This window comes from Delphinapterus leucas, chromosome X (genome assembly GCF_059928025.1).
Source record: "Delphinapterus leucas isolate spDelLeu-1000000601 "Yukka" chromosome X, BTC_Dleu_Yukka2, whole genome shotgun sequence".
Lineage (NCBI taxonomy): Eukaryota > Metazoa > Chordata > Mammalia > Artiodactyla > Monodontidae > Delphinapterus > Delphinapterus leucas.
In genome coordinates, this window is record NC_143150.1 from 93,184,597 (window position 1) to 93,191,291 (window position 6,695).

A 6,695-nucleotide genomic window follows, 5' to 3' on the forward strand; every position below is an offset into this window, starting at 1 on the left:
TATTAAAAATTTATATAATATACTATGGATTATATACAAACTATATATGAATATAACATATATTTGCTTATATTATAAATTATATAAATAGATAAGAATGGTGGTAGCAATCTAAAAAAAAAGTAATGTTGGACCCATATCTCACACTTTGTACCAGAATATAATCCACATGGATCAAATATTTAAATGTTTAAATTGAAAACATGAAAGTACTTGGAGAGCCATGATAGACTTTTTAATATAATCTTAAAGTATGGAAAGTCTTTCTGGGAGTGACGCAGAACCCAAGAGTCATAAAAATAATAGCATAAATAAATAAATTTGACTAAATAAAAATTATCTCTGCCTGGCAAATCCATTATAAGCAAAGTCAAAAGACAATTGAAAAATTGGAGATAATATTTGAAATTCTTATTACAAACAAGGCCTTATTTCTCTAATAGAGTTCTTACAAATTGATAAGAAAAAAAGACTAACAATGTAATAAAAAATTGGTATGAGTAGCCGGTTCATAGAAAGAAAAATACAAATGGCTCTTAAAAGAACTGAGTTGTAATAAGAGACATGCAAATTTAAAAGTAAACCGAGATACCATTTTTCACTAGTCAGAATGGCCAAAGATATAAAAGTGTGATAATACCCCATGCTGCTGATTCTGTGAGGAAGCAGGCACTTCGATACATTGCTGGTAGGTGTTAATAACATCCATAGGAATTAATCTGGCAATGTTTATCAAATTTTCAAATTGTGAAATTAGAACCTGTGAGATAATAGAAAAAATATATATTGGTCTCTGCCCCCTCCCTCCCCATTCCTAAAAAATCTTGTCATTTCTTACGTGACAAGAGCACTAGGAGCATCTTTTATCCTAACGAGGTGACTCGAGCTGGGCCTGGATGGCTCCTGGATGGAGCTGGTCACTACAAAGACCAAGCCATGGTTAGAAGCTTAAGATTTTCAGCCTCCACCCCATCCTCCAGAGAGGGGATGGGGGCTGGAAATGGAGTTAATGCTCCATCCTGCCTATGTGAGGAAGCCTCCATAAAATCCCAAAAGCATGGGGTTCCAGGAGCTTCCAAGTGGGTGAACACATCCACATACCAGGAAGGTGATGCACCCCAACTCCACAGAGACAGAAGCTCCTGCACTTGGGACCCTCGCAGACCTCACCCTATGTATCTCTTCATCTGGCTGTCGATCTGTATCCTTTATCATGTCCTTTAATAAACTGGTAAACCTAAAGTAAGCATTTCCCTAAGTTCTGTGAGACGTTCAAGCAAATTAATGGAGACTGAGGAGGGGGTTGTGGCTGTGGGTAACCTGGGGACCCACTAGTTGTAACTGGCATCTGAAGTTGGGCGGAGGGCAGTCTTCGGAGACTGAGCCCTTAACCTCTCAGATCTGATGTGCCCTCCAGGTAGATAGTGTCAGAATTGAGTTAAATTATAGGCTACCAGCTGGCGTCACAGAGAATTGCTTGATGGGGTAAAAAAACTCCACGTATTTGGTGACCAGAAGTGTCAGAAGTGAAGTGTTCTGTGTGAATATATGTGGTAGTTGTGTGAGCAGTCAAGGAGACACACGGGTGGAAAACAAGGTTTTCATGAACACAGACCCACTAATTCCATTTCTAATAATGCTCTGTGGATATATTTGAACATGAATAAAATAATTTATGTATGTAAACTTAACTACAGCAGTTTATTTATTGCAATATTATTTGTAATAGCAAAATTCTGGTAACAGCCAAATGTCCATCAATAAGGGACAGATTACATGAATTATGATACTTCCATACAATGGAATACTGTGCAGTTGTAAAAGAGAATGAGAATGTTCTCTTTTACTGACTTAGCACGATCTGTAACATGTATTACTAAACAGAAACAAGACAGAGAACAGTGTGTAAAGTATGCTACCATTTGTTGAAAAATGAGAAAAAATACATACATAATTCCCTGTAAATTCATAATGTAATATCTTAGAAGGATACAGGAAAAACTCATAATATTTACTGCCTTTGGGGGGGAGAACTGGTTGGCTAGAGGACAGAGATGAGGAGACTTTTCACTCTATATACCCTTATGTACCATTTGAATGCTGAATCACAAGTATATTATCTATTCAAACATTAAAATTTTTTAAATAATAAAATATGATAAAAACATATATGTACACTTAGAATCCTACCAGTAGATAATACACTGTTCAAGAAAGGGCTAATGAGAAAATCTCAGTGCTATAAAAGCAAAAATTATACACGCCATATTCTTTGACCACCATGCAATAAAGCTGGAAATGAATGACGGCTAATGAGAAAATCTCAGTGCTATAGAAGCAAAAATTATACACGCCATATTCTTTGACCACCATGCAGTAAAGCTGGAAATGAATGCAAACTCTCACTGTCCCCAGCACAGGCCCCAGACGTGCCTAAACTTGGAGCCTCCAGGGTTCAATCAAATTTATCACACAGGCCTTCTAACTCGATCAAGTTCCATGCTCATTTTTTATTCCCTCACCATAGAGGTTATTGAAGAAAGAAGCCAACTGTGAGTCCAGATTCTAACACTGTTAAGCCCTACTTCAGAAAGTCTTGTTAAATACACTTTCTGAACACAGCTACTTGACCGAGACTTTGATGCATCTCTCCAGGACCTGGCAGGGAGTCTGGCCCAAGCACCAAAACGTTACCATAAAATTCATGTTTTCACTGCCTTCTCTCCCCTTATCAGGCAGTTACCAAAATGTGATCAAGAGGTCACCTCCCCGCATGCCTCTATCTCATGAATAGGGGACTAGTGAAGGCATATGGGAAGGAGACACTGAGGTAGCTGGAGATGGGCTCTTAAGGACCCACAGGTAAACATAGCCCTCTTATTGTATATCTTTACTTCTTTACCTCAACAGCGTAGGTCAGAACGGATAATCATGTGATGTCACAGATGTCTCATTGGTAATATAACAGATATGATGGTAAGTGTCTTAGCAGGCAAAAACTGTTTTTAAAAAATTGAATTGTAAAGAGTTGAATGAGGGTGTGTGTGTGTGTGTGTGTGTGTGTTTTAGTATACTAAATTATAATTTTCTAGCAATATGAGCCTTTGGAATTAAGATACACAAGCTCCAGAAATATGACTAATATTCTACTGATCAAGTTTCACATTCTGGGTGGATGATCTTTCATTTAAATATTTAAATATGTAGAAACACATACAATGTGTGTTCTATTTTTGCCTTTCAGTCTTCTAATAACTGGTTAGACAGTTCTTTATATTAGATTTTCTCTGAGAAAATAACTATTATGGTTTCTGTTTTCCTGATTCAACCTTGACTAATACCCAAGAAAACAGTAATTCCAGTCAAAACTGCCATAACTAATTTGGTAAAGTAGCAGGATACAAAATTAATGCTCAGAAATCTCTGGCATTCTTATACACTAATGATGAAAAATCTGAAAGTGAAATTAAGAAAACTCTCCCATTTACCATTGCAACAAAAAGAATAAAATATCTAGGAATAAACCTACCTAAGGAGACAAAAGACCTGTATGCAGAAAATTATAAAACACTGATGAAAGAAATTAAAGATGATACAAATAGATGGAGAGATATACTGTGTTCTTGGATTGGAAGAATCAACACTGTGAAAATGACTCTACTACTCAAAGCAATCAACAGATTCAATGCAATCCCTATCAAACTACCACTGGCATTTTTCACAGAACTAGAACCAGAAATTTCACAATTTGTATGGAAACACAAAAGACCCTGAATAGCCAAAGCAATCTTGAGAACGAAAAAAGGAGCTGGAGGAATCAGGCTCCCTGACTTCAGACTATACTACAAAGCTACAGTAATCAAGACAGTATGGTACTGGCACAAAAACAGAAATATAGATCAATTGAATGGTATAGAAAGCCCAGAGATAAACCCACACACATATGGTCACCTTATCTTTGATAAAGGAGGCAAGAATATACAGTGGAGAAAAGACAGCCTCTTCAATAAGTGGTGCTGGGAAAACTGGACAGGTACATGTAAAAGTATGAAATTAGAACACTCGTTAACACCATACACAAAAATAAACTCAAAATGGATTAAAGACCTAAATGTAAGGCCAGACACTATCAAACTCTTAGAGGAAAACGTAGGCAGAACACTCTATGACATAAATCACAGCAAGGTCCTTTCTGACCCACCTCCTAGAGAAATGGAAATAAAAACAAAAATAAACAAATGGGACCTAATGAAACTTAACAGCTTTTGCACAGTAAAGGAAACCATAAACAAGACCAAAAGACAGTCCTCAGAATGGGAGAAAATATTTGCAAATGAAGCAACTGACAAAGGATTAATCTCCAAAATTTACAAGCAGCTCATGCAGCTCAATAACAAAAAAACAAACAACCCAATCAAAAAATGGCAAGAAGACCTAAATAGACATTTCTCCAAAGAAGATATACAGATTTCCAACAAACACATGAAAGAATGCTCAACATCATTAATCATCAGAGAAATGCAAATCAAAACTACAATGAGATATCATCTCACACCAGTCAGAATGGCCATCATCAAAAAATCTAGATACAATAAATGCTGGAGAGGGTGTGGAGAAAAGGAAACCCTCTTGCACTGTTGGTGGGAATGTAAATTGATACAGCCACTATGGAGAACAGTATGGAGGTTCCTTAAAAAACTACAAATAGAACTACCATACGACCCAGCAATCCCACTACTGGGCATATACCCTGAGCAAACCATAATTCAAAAAGAGTCATGTACCATTCAGTCAGTTCATTGCAGCTCTATTTACAATAGCTAGGACATGGAAGCAACCTAGGTGTCCATCAACAGATGAATGGATAAAGAAGATGTGGCACATATATACAATGGAATATTACTCAGCCATAAGAAGGAACGAAATTGAGTTATTTGTAGTGAGGTGGATGGACCTAGAGACTGTCATACAGAGTGAAGTAAGTCAGAAAGAGAAAAACAAATACCGTATGCTAACACATATACATGGAATCTAAGAAAAAAAATTAAAATAAAAGGTCATGAAGAACCTAGGGGTAAGACGGGAATAAAGACACAGACCTACTAGAGCATGGACTAGAGGATATGGGGAGGGGGAAGGGTAAGCTGTAACAAAGTGAGAGAGTGGCATGGACATATATACGCTACCAAACGTAAAACAGATAGCTAGTGGGAAGCAGCCGCATAGCACAGGGAGATCAGCTCGGTGCTTTGTGACCACCTAGAGGGTTGGGATAGGGAGGGTGGGAGGGAGGGAGACGCAAGAGGGAAGAGATATGGGGACATATGTATATGTATAACTGATTCACTTTGTTTTAAAGCAGAAACTAACGCACCACTGTAAAGCAATTATACTCCAATAAAGATGTTAAAAAAAAAACTGCCATAACTATTAAAATAATTCCTTCAGAAGAGAAAAAGAAGGAATCTAACAACAACAACAAAAAGGCCTCTGAAAAAGAAGCATTACTGTGGGGGAGAGGTGGGGAGGATGTCATTGCTCTACCAAATGTTACAGCCTATTATGAAGCTGCACCGATTTTAAGGAATGTGATACTGGCGCAAGAAGAGATAGACAATGTAAAAAATCAGAAGGAACAAAATGAGACACAAATATTTATGATGGTTTTGCAACATCTCAAATTTTAAAAAATTAAGAGCTCCAATTTATACCATATACCAAAATTAGTTTGGGATGGATTTAAGTGTTACATGTCCCCCAGTGTAATAATTGATTGAGGCAAGTAATGCTAATATTACTGGATGAAAGAAACAGGATATTCACATGGTATAAAAGTATCACCCTACAGATTACTTACTGGTTTTAAAGGCAGGTATCTGGTGGTCACCACCCTAACTAAGTGATCAAAGTAAGAATCATTGCTCATGGGACAAAGAGACGTTTGTGCCTCCTGACATGATGTAACAGGACAGCGCCTCTGAAGTGTTCTAGGAAAAAAACTTAATCCAAATCTAATCAATCATCCAGACCTAACGTCCAGTTTAAAGAAAATGCAGGTGATAAAGGAACAAGCAAAACAATAACATGAAGAAATAATTGAACAAATCCAGAATGCTGGACATTGTACCACAAAATTGTTCTGGACTCATCATAAAAATGTGGGAAAAAGAGTGGAAGCACTGTTCTAGATTAAAAGAAATACGATAATGAAATATAATGTGTGATCCTAATGGCATCCTGTCTGGGAAAGAAAAAAAAATAGCTATAAAAGACATTTTGGGCATTAAGTGAGAAAATTTAAATATGGATTGATGGTAGAGAACTACTGTTAATTAATTGGCTTAGGTTTGATAATGATACCATCAGTGTGTAGGAGAATGTCCTTATTCTTAGATGATGCATTTTGAAATATTCAAGGGTGAAGGGCCATGATATCTGCAACTTACTTTCAAATAAGTCAGAAAAAAAAGTATTATATTGAGAGAGAAAGCACGTATGAAGAAAGGCTAACAATTGATTAACATTTTTGGATGTTTGAAAATTTTCAAATTAAAAAATTGGGGGAAAAGGTTTAAAAGTGAAAAAAACATTAATGAGGAGAAAATAATAGTTAACGTTTTTATGATTATGCAATGGAGAAAACCTTTCAAATATCATTCAGAAGCAAAAACAATTCAGTTAAAAGACTCATAGAT